Source organism: Pongo abelii, chromosome 7, assembly GCF_028885655.2.
Source record: "Pongo abelii isolate AG06213 chromosome 7, NHGRI_mPonAbe1-v2.0_pri, whole genome shotgun sequence".
Taxonomy (NCBI): Eukaryota; Metazoa; Chordata; class Mammalia; order Primates; family Hominidae; genus Pongo; species Pongo abelii.
Genome location: NC_071992.2, coordinates 86,759,838 through 86,775,913, shown reverse-complemented (window position 1 = coordinate 86,775,913; position 16,076 = coordinate 86,759,838). Strand labels below are relative to the sequence as shown.

Genomic DNA, 16,076 nt, shown 5'->3' with positions numbered 1-16,076 from the left:
GCAATTCACAAATGTTAAGCAGACACATTTTAGCATGTGTATGAGGTTCCTTAAGCAAAGAACTTCTGTAATACCAAAAATGTAAGCCCTGATAGTAGAACTCTGAAAAAGCTAAACTGTCTTCCAAAGGAGACTGTTAAATAACAGTCTGTAGAATAACTTTGGGTACCACATATTTGTACTCTCCATTTTTTTAATTGCATTCGGAAAAAAAATATTGTGACGTTTATAGTTGCAGTGAAAAAAAAGGATTGTGTTGGCAAGATTTTTAATCCTTTCAGTTCACATTCTGGCAAAAATCTTTTAAGTTTACCTAATTGGTTTTTTTTTTTTGGCCCAGTGCAATAATTTATTTATTTGTTTTTGTTTCTATTGGCATCTTAAGGATTGGATTTTTAAGGTGCTTAACGTAAAATAAACTCACAGTGATAAGTTTGGAGCCCAGCAAAATTTTAAAACCACATATTCACAATGAACCATGAAGAGCTTTGAAATTCACGAATCCAGCTACAGCTTAGGATGAAACAAGAAATGTTCCAGAAATGACTCCATGGTTTAAAGTTTGTGTCTGTGTGTTTTGGTTTGTCTTCTTTCACTTATGTGATGGAAAATGCCAAAATTGACACAGTGAGGCCATATGAAGAAATGTACACCTCCTGAAATTCAAGCATTTCGTCTAACCTCTAAGCATACTTCTTGGTTATTGCTCCTGTTGCTTATTTTCTTCCATTCTCTATGAGGATACATTTTTTCCTAAAATCTAAATACCAAAGTCAACCTTTTCTCAGATTTGACAGCTAATTTGATGGTGTGGAAGGAGATTCTGCCAACAATATCTATGTAATGGAGTTGTTTTCTGTGTTTTCTCTTAACTTGTGTTGATCTTGAGCTGAGTTATTTGTTCGGCTTTTGTTTAAGATAAATATTTCTGCAGATCTTAGCAGGTTTGCATTTTAAAAAATCATGCATCTAGACATTTTTCCAGGAGTTACAGTTCATAAATTATAGCTAGCATTTTTGGCATTAATGTTTGGTGAGAATAAGTCTGTGCTAATTTGGTCATGATTTAAAGTTACTATCTTTTATTTTTAATATTGTTGAAAAGTAATTCCCTTTATCTGCTGTCATTCCATTTTATTTCATATGCAGGATATTTTAAGGCAAGACATGCATTTTCCATTCTGGCCACTTGAGGGAATCAAACTTGAGAAATGGCAGACAATTTAGGTCTTTATTTCAAAAGATTGGAGAATAAGTATTTATTTGTTTCCAAATGTTTCTCATGTCACCTAAACATCAAGAAGATCACAGAGCCCAAGTTCTGAGATAAATTACTCTTTATATACTTTGTATCCAGGTGGAAAAGAGGAATTGCTGATGAATGGGAGTCCTGGGAGGTAGTAAGTGAGGTCTCTGCATACAATTTATGATCACCACTCTTGGACTTCAGAATGATTAATACCATCAATTCTCACTGGAATAAGAGCTGTTTTAGCCCAGGAGAGGACTGTATATTACTGTTTATAGAAGCAGATAACATCAAAGTAACTCACGGCTTGTGTTAAGCAAATACAAAATTCTGGGTCAGTGCAAATTAATCCTAAAGGAGTAACGGAACGTTCTTAATGACTGTGAGATCTGTACATTATCACTTTTCATTCAAGTGGTGGAAAATGGTAGAACTATTAATGAGATTTGCAAATGACCTTCTTTACTGCATTGTGCTAACAGCTGCATAATAGCATATTGTCCAATAAAGAGTCTTATTATCTGTACATCTGTAGTTTGTTAATGAAGTGTAGAAGTCTACACAATTTTAAAATTACAGTTGGGAGCATCCGAACCATTTTAATATTATATTTCACAACAAAAATGCAGCAAATCACATTATACTTTATATATTCTTATACTTTAAGTGGCTGTGTGGGTGGATAAAGATTTTTCTCCTATCTACATTATACAAAACAGATGTTATTTCAAGGGCATATCATAAAGAAATGTTTTCCCAAATGTTTCTCAATGAATAATTATATATTCCTTTTTTTAGAAAGATGACAAATTTGTAAACAAAATAAAGATATGTAGAGACATTAACTTATTTAAACATGTACACGTTTTTAAAAACATCTTTGGGGTTTTTTAGTCCAATTCAAAGACCCTGTGGGTAATCAAAGTAAGTTTCTCAGCAAATATTTTTATATTTCTCTTTCTATAAGTTGATTTTTGCTTTAACACATCTTTACCCCAAATTTTTATTTTCTTGTCACATTTAGTTTGTCTGGTATCCACCTCATTAATTACTTATAAATGAATTACATAATGCCAACCATCTTCAGATAAGCATAGCAGTGAATTTAAATGTATTAAAATCAGCACCACATTCTCTACCTGACATAAAGTATGCATGAAGAAAAGGAATCAGCTCTTTCCCTACAATTTCAAGTCTTTTGCCACTTTTTAAAAGGTAGAGATCTAACTGACGTGAGTTTTACATTTTTTTCTTCTTTTACAGATGTTGCTGAAAGTTAAAATATACCATTGGAAGTCTGAATAATTCACTAATTATTTAATCTAATCTCTAATAGATTAAGTTGATTTTCCTTTGGAAAACACTCATAGGAAAAATAAATTAGTCAATAAAATTACTGCTGAGTAAAAATTTATTATTTAAATGTTTAAAGATTATTTCACTCAAATCAGTGACTTGAACTCATATTCCTAAGATTAGTATTTGACCATAGGTTCTATGATATGATTTAGGGTAGAAAGATTCTCTTACTCTAAATAATGCTAAAAGAAATTATATTATCCTGGCAAAAGTTTCATAGACATTTTCATTATTCAGTATTTACCGATTTGTGTTTGCTTCCTACAAGTCATGTAAAATTAGGACTTACTTTGTTCTGCCTAGTCATGAAATAGTCCAGACTTAACCACCCCTGGATTTAAGCATTCAAACAGTAGTCTAGTTATTAAACCATCAACTGCTCACACTTAAAATGGCTACATACCATTACAGAATCATGAATATATGCTATTTCTGATGTGATTCTCTTGGAAACTTAAGTCACAATGTAAAAGATTTTATTACATTAACTTGTTTTATCTCCTTTCTCTTGCAGGCTGCTTTTATAGTGTTGCGATCTGTTAAACCAAGTTTAGCCTAAAGCTGCCTCCTTACATATTTTAAATTCGGCCTAAAGGTATCTCAGTACCTAGTGAACTGTAACCTAATTGGTGGGGTAAACAGACTATAACCTACTCTTGTGCCAATCACCAAGCTTTAGCCAATCAAAGGGGGGCAACTGTTCAAACTGTGTTCAAATAAGACAAACGCAGAGCTATAACCAATCCCGCTGCTTCCGTAGCTTACTTCAGTTTTCTTAACATCACTTCCTTTTTTCTGTCCCTAAGTCTTCTTCCGCCACGTGGCTGTGCTGGAGTCTCTCTCAGCCTACTTGGGCTCCGGAAGCTGCCTGATTCACAAGTCATTCTTTGCTCAATTACACTCTGTTAAATTTAATTTGTGTAAGGTTTTTCTTTTAACAGATCAAAATCCTTATAGATGCTGCTGATGATTGGCAGACAACTAATTGACTTAGAGAACCAATCAAATCTATCCAGTAACTTGTTAACAGTGTTATTGTTCCATTAATATGCTCTTTATGTTCCATTTTATATTTGTCAAAGCTAGTTCACTTTTGCGGGGCATGCAGAATTCTCAAAATGACATGAGCCAATCAGGGAAGATAAAACCCCATTTAATAGATGAGAAACCTGAGTCCCAGAGGTTTAAAGTGGAACCTAAATCAGAGTCCAAAATCAAACAGCAAATCAGCGTGCCTCAAGAACGGCATGTAGGGATTATGATAACTAGTCCAGGTTTCTTTTTAGATGCCAATTGCACAGTTTTAATAAAGCTCTTTTCAAAAGCCCTGTTTGGGGAACAGATTATTTCAACATATCTGTAAACATCATTCATATTAGGCCAACAACTCAAACATTGGGATTCTGATCTGGCTGTGATCATTCTGGATAGAAACCCATGATGAAGACACTGATACAAAATTAGTAGTCCAAGTTCAATTAGTGTATTAAATTTAAACAATGGCTTTTTTGTTTGTTTTGTTTTACTGTTACTTAATGTGCAAGGAAGAAGAAAGGAATTCATGTGTCTATCTACTTGTTTCTTGTTAAAATGAAGATTTGTAATATGTGTATTTATATACACGTTTATCTTCTGTATAAATTCCTAAGCCAATGTTTAAATAAGAGCACTTTACCTTCCCATTGTGATATGATAAATAATTATCTCAACTTTTTTCAAGAGCTCCTTCTACTTTACCCCCACATTAAATGAATACCTTATATTTTCCTATCATTTATAAAGGGTAATAAAAATATTCCTCCTTGAACGAAAATCGTGTAAGATGTCAAAATGCTGTTTATTAAAATAGAGTTTATTGCATTCCTGCTTAGAATTTGCAAGTATCAGTTTTTTGGGGTTCAGACCATTCATTTTAATATGTACTAGCCACTTGGGCTACCCTAACAGTTGAGGGTTTATAGTGACTGTAAATCTATTAAACCACAATTTGCACATAATAAAATGAAACAGCAAGCAGTTAAGTGAAAGGCTCAATTCTGAGCTGCCGAACATTTTCCAGGAAAAGTCGTTGAAACTGCTTCTGCTACTGCTGCCTGCCTTTGAGAAATTCAATCACGCTGATTGAGGAAACCTGGAGAGAGTTGGCTGTTCCTTCCTCCAGTTCATAATTGCCCTGTAGACCATTTAATCATCTGTAGATGAAACAAAGCTGGTGCTGTAGAGGGCCGGAAGCAAAGGCATGTGCTTATCAATTGCTTCCTATCCACCCTGCAGATCCAGCACCCATCTCTGAGCCGTCCTGCTGTCAGACGGGGAAGCTGCAGGCAGACTGGATCTTCCGGTTGTCAGTACGGTGGCCTTCCTGAATGCCTTTATTTTTATTACAGTAAAGCACACACCAGCCAACTTTTAAGGGCTAAGTTCAGGGCAGAGAATGAAGTCTTTCTACTTGCTGGAGAATGCAGATGGGCATAGGTAATACTAGCAAGACAAAAACCTGACGGGTACAAATTTGACAAGGAGAAATTAAAGAAATCTTGGCGTTGACTAAGCAAAACAGAATGTCTTCCTCTGAATGACTCTCTGCAAATAAATTTCAATATAAGCATGATTTGTATCTTTCCTACAAATATTATCTGTATTGTAAACAAGCAGGTGTTTAAGTGAGTGTATTTTTGCACATCACCATTAAAACAGAGTTTTTTGTTAACAGTGGGGTTCACTGCTCCATGTTGGTGGGTGACCCTGGCCTAGCGCACAAAAGGGCTGGTCAGAAACCACATGCCCAGTTTTATTAAGTAAGAAAGAGAAGACAGGCTGGCAAGTGGAGACACTGAGAACCAGAAAACCTGATACATCATCCTAATTGACTTGGAATATTAGCCTCTCGTAGAGCCAGGAAATGTATTTTCCCCTGAATATGGACGATATGCCCAGCAGCTTAAGCCCCACAGGTAACTCTGTGAAGTTGTCATAAACCTTGATACCTGATTTTAAGAATGAATTTGGGTGAATATTATGTTTACAAGGGGATTCTGTAAAGAATAGTTGTATTGTTTAGAGCTGTCCACTTGATGATTAGAAAACAAAATCTTCTATGTTTTACGTTTTAGAGCTTTTCTTGTCAGTGGGACCTTTTAAAGGAATTTTAATTCTAAAAAACACTCACTCCTGGCTAATGTGTGCCAATTAAGTTCTATTCATTGAATCAACAGTTTTCTGTTACCTGTTCCTTCAGGTAGAACAGAGCCTGATAGCCCTGCCCTTTCCCAGGCTTCTGTGCAGGGACCTTTGCTGCCTGCAAACAGTAGGGACACCTGTTTTCTGAGCAGGGAAGGCCAGCATCTGAAATCTTAGGAATGGGGCTGCTATTAAAAAAGGGGTGCCTGATAAGGCAGCCACTGTGATAGGCAGCGGAAATTTGATAATGAAAGGAGATGCCTAATAGATTAATCTGGCGTGATTTGCCAAAACACAGGGTTTTCTGGAAGATTATCCACACTCGCAATAGGAAGCTCTTTGTTTTGTGAAAGTCCCCACTTATCATTGTGTTCTTTATCTCAATAAGAAACATAATGGTTTACTTGTTTACATGCATGGTAGATATATTCAGAGCCGAGCTGTGGGGCTGTGAACTCCCTTTCATTTGAAATGTTTCCAGCATGCCGCTTATTAGCTAAGAGGGAACAAGCAGTTGGACACATATAAAATTTAAATCTGCCTTGCTTAGATTGGCAGAAAGGACTGTTATTTCATCCACTGGGAAAAGGTTTTATTTCCTGCTCAAATACTTTCAGAGGAAAATCGCAAACTCATTTGTAGCCATCATATATACATGTGTATATATATTTAGGGCTAAGTGATATGTCTATAAAAATGGACTTTTTTTCATTTCTGGAACAAAACAACTGGTTATTTTCCACTGATTTTAATTATTTCATTAGCTTGTCGTGTTCCTTCTATTTTGTTCAACTTACCATAAAGTGTGACTTATGCCTTTACATTATTTACATTGACCACGTGGCTCAAATCTAGCCCTTGATGCATCTTGAACAGTACTGCTTTGATTTCTGGAATTGATTTTTAAATATCTCACACATCCGGCAGGACAGAACTACCAGAGCACAGTCCTTCTGCTCTGAAAATAAACAAAAAATATCCCCGTGGTTGAACACAACTTGATTAAAGCACTCCCTACTCTTTTTTTTTTTTTTTAAGTAATACTCTCTATGGACAGAACTCTTTTTTTCTACTTATACAACATAGTGCTTGCCAGAGGAAATAAATATCTCTGTACAATGTAGTTACAGATAAGAATTCTCTATTTTATGTGTTTAATGTCTCTTTACTGGGTTTCAAATGATTAGGTCTCTAGCCTTTTCTAAGAATAATATTTATTGACTGTTTATAACATGCCAAGCATGGTATAGAAAACTTTTTTTTTTTAAGATAGAGTCTTGCTCTGTCACCCAGTCTGGAGTGCAGTGGTGCGATCTTGGCTCACTGCAACCTCTGCCTCCCGTGTTCAAGCAATTCTCTGCCTCAGCCTCCTGAGTACCTGGGATTACAGGCTCCCACCACCACATTTGGCTAATTTTTTTGTATTTCATTTTTATTAGAGATGGGGTTTCACCATCTTGGCCAGGCTGGTCTTGAACTCCTGACCTCGTGATCCACCTGCCTCGGCCTCCCAAAGTGGTATAGGAAACTTTTTAGGCCCTGTTTCCATGTAATCTTTTTAACAACCCTAAGACCCTCACAACAATTACCCTCCCTGTTGCCGGTGGGAAAATGAACACGAGAAGGGTTAGTAATTGCCTAGGGTTGCACATATTACAGTGACAAAATTAGGGCTCAGATCTAGGAACTTAGTGTCCAGAGTGTGTGCTCCTTGAAGTCCCTTTTCATTGCTTCTTAGGTGGTCTAGACTGTCCTTGGTATTCACTACTTAAAGAAACTGAGAGTGAGCTAGGGGTGGCTATCTTTATGGAAGTAGGTAAGGAAGGAATTATTCCCAACAGGAAAGTTTGGGAGGTGTGCAAAATATACAATACTCTGCTCTTCTGTCCTGCTGTTTCTGCTGCTGTTGGAGATGTTAGGCCAATGCACAACTGTGAGTGTCATTGCATCATATGTGCAAACAGGAAAGACAGGAAGATGTAGAAAATTTTAAAGGGAAAATAGGGGTGGAAATTTGATAAACCCATCAAAAGAGAATGGATCTCAAAAGAATTGTCTGTCTAGACCAGCTGACGGCTGCAAACAAGTTACTGGTTTATGCAGCCGAAAATGGATCCAAGTGCTGGGGAAAATTACCACCAGGTAACATATGGCACCATATGAAAAACGGCATTGAGCCTTCTTCAAACAGACTTTAGAAGTTGAAAGCACTGGAAATCTATTCTTTACATTTATAGTTTTTATTTCATATTTTACAGTTTGTTGCGGGACATATGGCTTTTCTGACTTGCTTTTCCAGTGTTCAGGTTAATCTGAATTGTGGCTATTCTTGGTCAAAAATAACTTTTCACTGGGGGATAAATTCATATCACATAATTTGAAATTATAGTCAAGTGGTCTGACTCGAGCTTGTGATTTCAAGTTGTTCATATACATGTTTTCTAAGACGCTTTCTGATTAATATCCTTCAGGGTAGTGTCACTATATATTCTCATCTATTCAGCATTTGCTTTCATTATGTGTATATATGTAAAGTTCCAATTCAAGTTATTTTGATCCATCTAAGAAGAACAACTGTCAGTCGTTCTGGTATCTCTCACCTACAACAGCACATATTTTCAATCAGTTTCTTTATTTAAGGAATAAGCCCCCTCCCGGTATGTTTCTCAACACAAACGTACGACTGCGTGACCAGATCTAAAAACCATGGTATTTCCTTTTCATAGATGTTAAAACACCATGAATAAGCAGGATTTCTCACCATCAAGCACCTTCATGGTTAATTAAATCCCTGCACTGAGACACATAGAAGACTCTGTATCTCTGTGGTATAGTAATGGAGTCCCAGGGATAAACACAGGAAAAAAAATTGCTTGTTGAGCTTGGAATGTTTTCACTAGAAGCTGACTACTTCAAATAACTTATTTATTTTTTTACTACAATTACTCACTTTGATTAGAATTATTTTAAGTAGTAGAAATGGTCATTTTCCCTCCAAAATATTTTAACAATGAGGAGTCCTATGTGAAAAAAAATTAATATAAACAGTCACATTAAATTCCTGCTGCACATTTATTGAAAGCTTTGAATCACATTGAAATATCCATTTTTTCTACTCTGTTTTCATGTTAAGCACAGCTACATGAGATAGCCTTGTTTTTGTGCCTTGAAGGTTCAGATAATTCTGCCTACTGCAATGGCTTACTCAGAATAGAAGTGTTTTTTTCCTTTTTTTCATGAATAAATATTTTTTTCCTCATTATTAATATGCTTTCAGTTCTCTGACACAAAGATTAGAAGCTGATCCTACCACATAAGAAATTTTCTACAGCTTGCCTGGGAAAATGTACAACTACATACTAACTATATCTCAAACCCATCCCCTTGCATATATCTCTTCCAATCTCAACCCTTGTCCAATTCATCATCAGTTTTCACCAGAGCCTCAGAAGCCTCCTACCTTGTCTACCACATCTGTTCTCCAATCTATTTTACACCTTGCAACCAGAGGAAGTATTCTAAGAGTGAAAATCTGACTACCTCACTTGACTCAAAACACTTTGAAAGCTTCCCATTGCTCTCAGGATCAAGCCAAACACCTGAAACATGGTAGGACCCCTCTCAGGCCCTTCTCCAGCTACCTTTCTGCCCTTCCCTAAATTCCAGGGCCGCTAGCCTTCTTTCAGCACCTTGAGATTTCCATGTTATGTTCTGCTGTACAAAATTTGCACATGTTGTTCTTTCACTCTGGAGTGGTCTTTCTTCTTCTCTTCACCTTCTTTAGGGAAGATTTCCATCACCTCCCTGGCTCAGTCAAATCCTCTTAGGATTTCTCGCAACTCTGGCAATCTCTCTTCTATATACCTATTAGTAGAAACTTTATATTAATTTATTCATATGTGCCTCTCTTCTTTACTGGAAGTAAATTCCAGGAGACTGTAATAGGGACATGTCAGTTTCTACTCCCTGCTGTGTTCACATATTAGGCACTCATAAATATTTGTTGAATAAATTAATTAATGGATAAAATGGAATGCTAGACTTTGCTAATATATTTAAGCCCTAAGTTTACTAAACCTAAGCTGATGACTCTTTTCAGTACCAAGAATGACAGATCAGGTCACTTCTCATAAGTAGTGGCATAGTCAACAGATGGTGAAGCAAAACAGAGTAGATATATCCCTCTTGCATGCCAGCCTGGAGCTTAGAATCCCCATCAATAATATTGGGTCACTAGATTTCACAGCCCTTCTCAGGGTTGCATCCCATTGCTCCCAACCCATAGACCCCCAGGGGTATATACACTTCCAGTTATGTGAACACTGGAATTGTGTTTACAGGTGAGTGAACGTAGAAAATTCTTTATGAAATCAAGCTCTCCTACCTTTTGTTAATTCAACACGTAAGTCTTGTGCACCTGTATGTCTTGAGATGAAATTGATGTGGCATCACTAAGAATGCTATCAGCTGGGATGATGAGCCCTAGATGCTACCAGGGGACATCAGGTTTTTCCCCCTATGCTGCCAAGAGACATAATAAAGCAAAGACCAATCAAAAAGTCTTCTTCCCAGCCATTCTATCTGTTGAGTTGGTGTGTAACAACTTGTCAAACTCATGATTTTTTAACAAACTTATGATGTCCCTGGCCTTGTGCTTGGTGGTCATGTGAATTACCAAAAGGAATAAGGTCACAGTTCCTGCCTTCAAGTTTCTTCATACTGACTGAGGAGACCCGAGGCACAGAGCAATGAAAGATGTTTATTGCACCAAGGGCTGGGGAACCAAAGGAATTATTCACAGAGAAAATTATACCTGAGCCAAACCTTGAAAGAAAGGTAGGGCTAGCCAGGTAAAGTCAGGAATGAAGAACACCTCAGGCAGAGGATAGAACTTCATTCAGAGCAGGAAGGTGTGAGACTGCAAGGCAAATTCAGAGAGCTGCTCCCTGCATGTTCCTTTACTTTTCTCTTAATACAAAAATGGCTTTTTTTAAATGACACCAAATATGGCCACCAATGATTCTTCAGTATTATATCTTCTAGACACTGAGAAGTTGTTCTGTGTCTCTGACTTTCTCACATTTAATCAGTCAGCCCAGTGAACAGACTTGGATCTAGTGTCTTTTCCCCAATCAATCAACTATAGATAGTGAGTGGGCTCCCTCAATGGGCCTACTATCACCGACCAGTCTTACTGGGTCATACAAGGCCATGGCAAACCCCTGCAGTAACCATGTCTACCGAGGGGAAGGTCCTCCTGGGAAGACTGGGAGGAGTCCTCAAAGGAAGGACTCTTTATTTGAAACTTGTTCTTTGAAGTCTAAGTAATTAGTATTAGGTCCTGCTGTATTTATATTGCTTCTTCAAGGTTACTTTAGTTCAGCCCATTAGTGGCTTGCATAGAGAATACTGATCCTAAGATGCATAGTGAAACTAAACTAAAGAAAAAAAAGGGCTTCCTCGAGCACACAGAAGAACCTCATTAATGGTGGCCTTGTTACATAAAGCTTACAGATATAACTGATAAGACCCAGCCCAGAAGTTGAAAGTAGTATCTGTGGCAGGTCCAGGTATTAGAGCCTCACAGCCTTTTTGGATAGCTCCATTGTTTGTAAATCTTTAGCTGAATCTGGAGCTGGGTGACCTTTTGATGCCAGAATCTGTCTGCCAGGCTCCCAAAGGACTTGCTGGATTTCTGGATGCAGTACAAGTTCCTGGTATGTTGGTGCAGTTGAGAAACTTTTTCAGGTTTTTTTTATTTTGGAAACCCAATTGCACAATGGCTGCACTAAAGTGCTGGAGGAGAAAGAGGCAGAAGGAAGCTGCTGGTCCACAGAACTTTCTTGCTTTCCATGGAAAAGAACAAATCATTCTGGTAAACCCACAAGCTGATTCACATCTGCTTGACCTAAGATAACTGGAGGGAAGATTTTTATTTTGATCGGTTCTGAACTGTGATCCTGAAAACCCATCAGTAACTTGAAGAAAGAAAGAAAACAAAAACCCAGTTATTCCACTGTTCTTACTGCATGCACATCAGTCAATAGGAATGGTTAGAAAACTGGTAAACAACAAAGGCAACAATCACTAAATTTTTTTATTCAGCAACAAATGAGCTTGATGAGGATTCCAACCTAAACCAGAACCAAAGAAATTAAGAAAATCCAGGCCAAGACACCGAGCTCAAAGCAAGGATATTTTATTCTTCCCTTCCTACTTCTGAGCAGCCACCTTTTCCTGGTGAGAAATTGTTGTAAATAAGGGACATGTACACGTCTTTTCTTCACCTTAGCTCTCCAGTCCATTTTTATTTTCCTGAAAAACATATGGGAGGCAAATTAAAGTTAGGGGAAAGGCACAGATCTGACCTGTTAGCCTAGTTTTGTTTTGTTTTTTAAGCCTTAGAGCTCTTTGTTTAAATGAAACATCTCAAACACTTTTTCCCCAGCAGTTCCACATGCAACCTCATTTGCAACCCCAAAATATAAAACAGAAAATTGTGGAGCTGCCATGGCTGAAATGGAGGAAGAAGACGCAGAGTTCCTTGCACTTCACTTTCCTGCTGTCTCTTAAATTGAGTACATGGACAAAAGTTACACCTCAGTCATGCATAGATAATTAAGAGAAAGACCTAGGGCACATTCTCCAGATGGTGCTGCAGGTCACGCCTGCCCTATATCTTTGTTATCTAGGTGGTCATTTCACAATGATGAGGATGGGACACAAAGCTGGAAGAAAACAGGCATGGTGGCAGGGCCTGTAGTCCCAGCTACTCCGGAGGTAGAAGCAGGAGGATTGCTTGAGCCCAGGAGTTTGAAGTTGCAGTGAGCAACGATTGCTCCTGAGATAGCCACTGTGCTCCAGCCTGGGCAAGATACTGGGTATCTTAAAAAAGATCTTAAAAAAAAAAAAAAAGACAAAGAAAAAAAGCTGGGAGCCACAAATGACAGGCTTAGAAATGAGGAGTGGACAACCTGCAAAACTAAGATGGCCAATTCCCCATGTAGTGAAATTAGGCTAAATTTGCAGGGAAGCAGTAATTGGCTGTCCTTCCCACTCCTAGAAAAGTACAAAACGACCATGCTACCATACCAATCACCAGCCCTGTACTTAATTGCTCCCTGGGAAAATTCAATCTTTATCCCTAAAGCAGAAGAAAAAAGGTGAAGGAATTGAGTGCCCCATTGTCATGGTAGCCTGAGCAATTGAGTCACAGGTTACTCAGCTTTCAGACTAGGCCTTCCCTTAGGTCCCAGCTGTCAACAGGAATAAAGTTAGAGTGAGATAATGGGGCTACAAACTAACAAGATTTATAGAATTTGTGGATCAATTTGCTACCCAAAGGCTTGTTATACACGATCTCTAAAGAACTTAAATCTGATCAATAAAAAATCATATAAGAATAATTTCCTGCTTTTTCCAGAACACAGCAATTTACTAGGCTACAAAAATGTAAAAATTTTAAATCCTAATCCAATTGCAGTTTAAATTTAATTCAATTTCAATACAAATCAGTATATAATTTACAAACCACTTTCATTTCTCCCCTATAACATCATTGGAAGGTAAACGGCTGATTGCTGCAATAGGTTAATAGTTCACATTAGTGTCAATAGATTGCAACTCTATGTCACAGAGTTCACATACGTAACACAGAATTCCTTGATTTCTCACTCAAGCATGGCCCCTCTCTTTCTCATCTCTACATCCTCCCCGTAACTTATGCTAAATCTTGAGATTTATTTTTAATTCTTCTATTTCCTTCATACCCACATTCAATGGCTTAACAATTCTTGTCAGTGCTGCCTCCATTATATATTCTTAATCTGACCACTTCTTGGCACCCAAAACACTAGTCTGAGCCATCATCATCTTTTGTGTCTTCTTACAGGTTTCCCTACTGCCTACTCTCCATTCTCCAGGTTGCAGTCAGACTGATCTTCTCAAAGTCTAAATCAGATAATATCAGTAACCCTGCATAAAAACCTAAAAATTACCCATTATATCAAGGAAAAAAGTCCCAAATTATTCACCATGCCCTACAGTTCCTAATAATCTAATCAATCATCGTCTACCCTCTACCCTCAACCCCACCTGCCTCTGACCAGGTTGGTCCCTTTTGTGTTTCTCAAACCCACAGTCATTCCCCTTCCGGGCCTTGACAGTGCTACTTCATCTGCCTGAAAAAATTCTTCCCTCAGGTCTTTGCATGGCTGTCTCTCTCATCATGTACATCTCAGGTCAAATGTCACCTCCTCAGAGAGCCCATTCTTGACCCTCTGAGCTGACATCACCTTCCCCATAGCATCCAGACATGCTTTGTGTCATTGATCTATTTTATTTCTCTTGTGACATTGATCACTACTTAAAATTATTCGTAGATTTTAATGTATGCATTATTCTTCCCAGGCTAAAATGCAAACTTTATGAGATCAAGGATTTTTGTTTTACAGCTCAACTTCTAGTATCTAGAACTGTGTCTACAATATAGTAGAGAATAAACATTAGTCAAATAAATGAATTGGTTTCACCACTGTGGAGCAGGTACTGTAAGCCCTTTGCATGCATTATAATAACAATAGCTAATAAGGGAGGCAATAGAACACAGTGTTTTGTAGTGTGGACTCTAGCACAAGACTACGGGGGTCAAACTTTAACTCATCACTTCCTGGCTGTGAAACCTTGGGAAGTTGGAGTTCAGTTTCCTTCTCTGAAGGAAATAAAAATAAAAATATCCCATAGACACATGCAACACACTTAAAACAATATCTGGCCTTTAATAAACATAATAAACACTAGCTATTATTATCATATTATCTCACTGTATCTTTATAAGAACCTAATAATAGTTATTTTTTTCATATTACATCTCAGGAAAAGCCTTCAGTCAGATTAAATAATTCCACCAAGCCAAGGGTCTAGTAAGATATACAGCTGGGGATGAAAGCTCTGCTGAGCCCAGACTTTTAACACCTCCACCGTGCTGCTTCACACTGTGGGCTATTTTCAGGATTCTCAAGATTTCCACGGAATCAGATTTCTACTCAAGTTCTCATGCTCTCTGACCTTTGAATAGGTTATAATCTTCTGTGGCAGACCACCCTTTCTGGGTGGAATGTTCCCCCATCCTTATGATTTCAGTGAGGGTAGACATTTTATGAAAGTGACTTGCCCCCTTGGCACAGTCAGTTGGTCCAGATATGGTCACCTAATCTACACTACACCAATGAATCTGTTCCCCAGGATTTTTGGACTCGCACCAATTAAAATTCTCAGACCAATTTCTGTCCGATGGTTGATGGTATAAAATGCTAATGTAGAAGCTATCAGTAGTTACATTTCTCAAGATTTTTTAAAGCCATCTGGAAAGAAAATGCAGCAAAAAATTAAAAATTATTTGGGACCTTCAATTTCCTGGTTCCTGCTGTTCCTGAAGCTGAAGTCCTTCTCCGTCATTCACAGGACTTGAATGTTCAACTCTTCCTTAGATGCCACGAGCTACTGTCAATTCAAGTTAAGTTTCTATAACTTACAACCAAAATAGTCTCATATAAGAGTACGTGTGTATGTTCGTGTTGTTATGTATGCCTATTATATTGAATGTCTATTATATATTGTGTGTGTCCTCTGTACTTGGCACTAGAGATACAATGATGGCTAAGCCACAGTTCCAGTTCCATAGGAGCCTCTGGTCTGGTGGGAAAAGACAGATGCAAAAGAAAAAATATCAATATCATCAATGCCATGCAGTAATTATTATAACAAAAGATGTGCTTATGATGTTACAGGAGCACAGAAGAAGAAAAGCATGTAAAGAGGAAGCATGAATACTTCCCTGTCATTGTACTTTACTGTATTCCTTGTGCTTCTCAAACTATTTTCTCTCCATGGTGAGCTTACTTTCCTTCTCTCAGCTACTAAATAGTGATGTTTCTTAAGGTTTTTCTAATGGTATCCACTGTCTCTGGATTGCACATTCACTCACAATTTCAGTGACCACCTACATGAGGAAACTTTCTGTTTAACACCCAGCCTCCTCCTTAGCTCTAGATGCTTCTAACTATCTTAGTCCATTCCTGCTGCTAGAACAAAATACCTCAGACTGGGTGATTTATAAATAATAGAAATTTATATCTTATAGTTCTAGCATCTAGGAAGCCCAAGATCAAGGTGCCAGCAGATTTGATGTCTGCCGAGGGTTGCTCTCTACTGCCAAGATGGGACCTCCTTGTTGCATCCTCAGATGGCAAGAAGGCAAAAGGACCTTTTATCATAACAATAGCTAATA

The 16,076-nt window shown here is 37.7% G+C and overlaps 1 long non-coding RNA gene across 2 annotated transcripts in view; it reads right to left on the bottom strand.

Moving 5' to 3' along the window:
• Window positions 1-11,972: 11,972 nt before the first annotated feature.
• LOC129061045 (uncharacterized) overlaps window positions 11,973-16,076 on the bottom strand; it is a 52,293-nt gene continuing 48,189 nt past the window's right edge. The window contains exons 7-8 of one of the 2 annotated variants that reach the window (XR_010141201.1): window positions 15,193-15,289; window positions 11,973-12,103 (exon numbers count right to left, since the gene is read on the bottom strand). This is a non-coding gene — a long non-coding RNA (uncharacterized LOC129061045). Of the gene's footprint in view, window positions 12,104-15,192; window positions 15,482-16,076 lie in introns of both variants that reach the window. The other variant, XR_010141202.1, reaches the window with a different exon arrangement.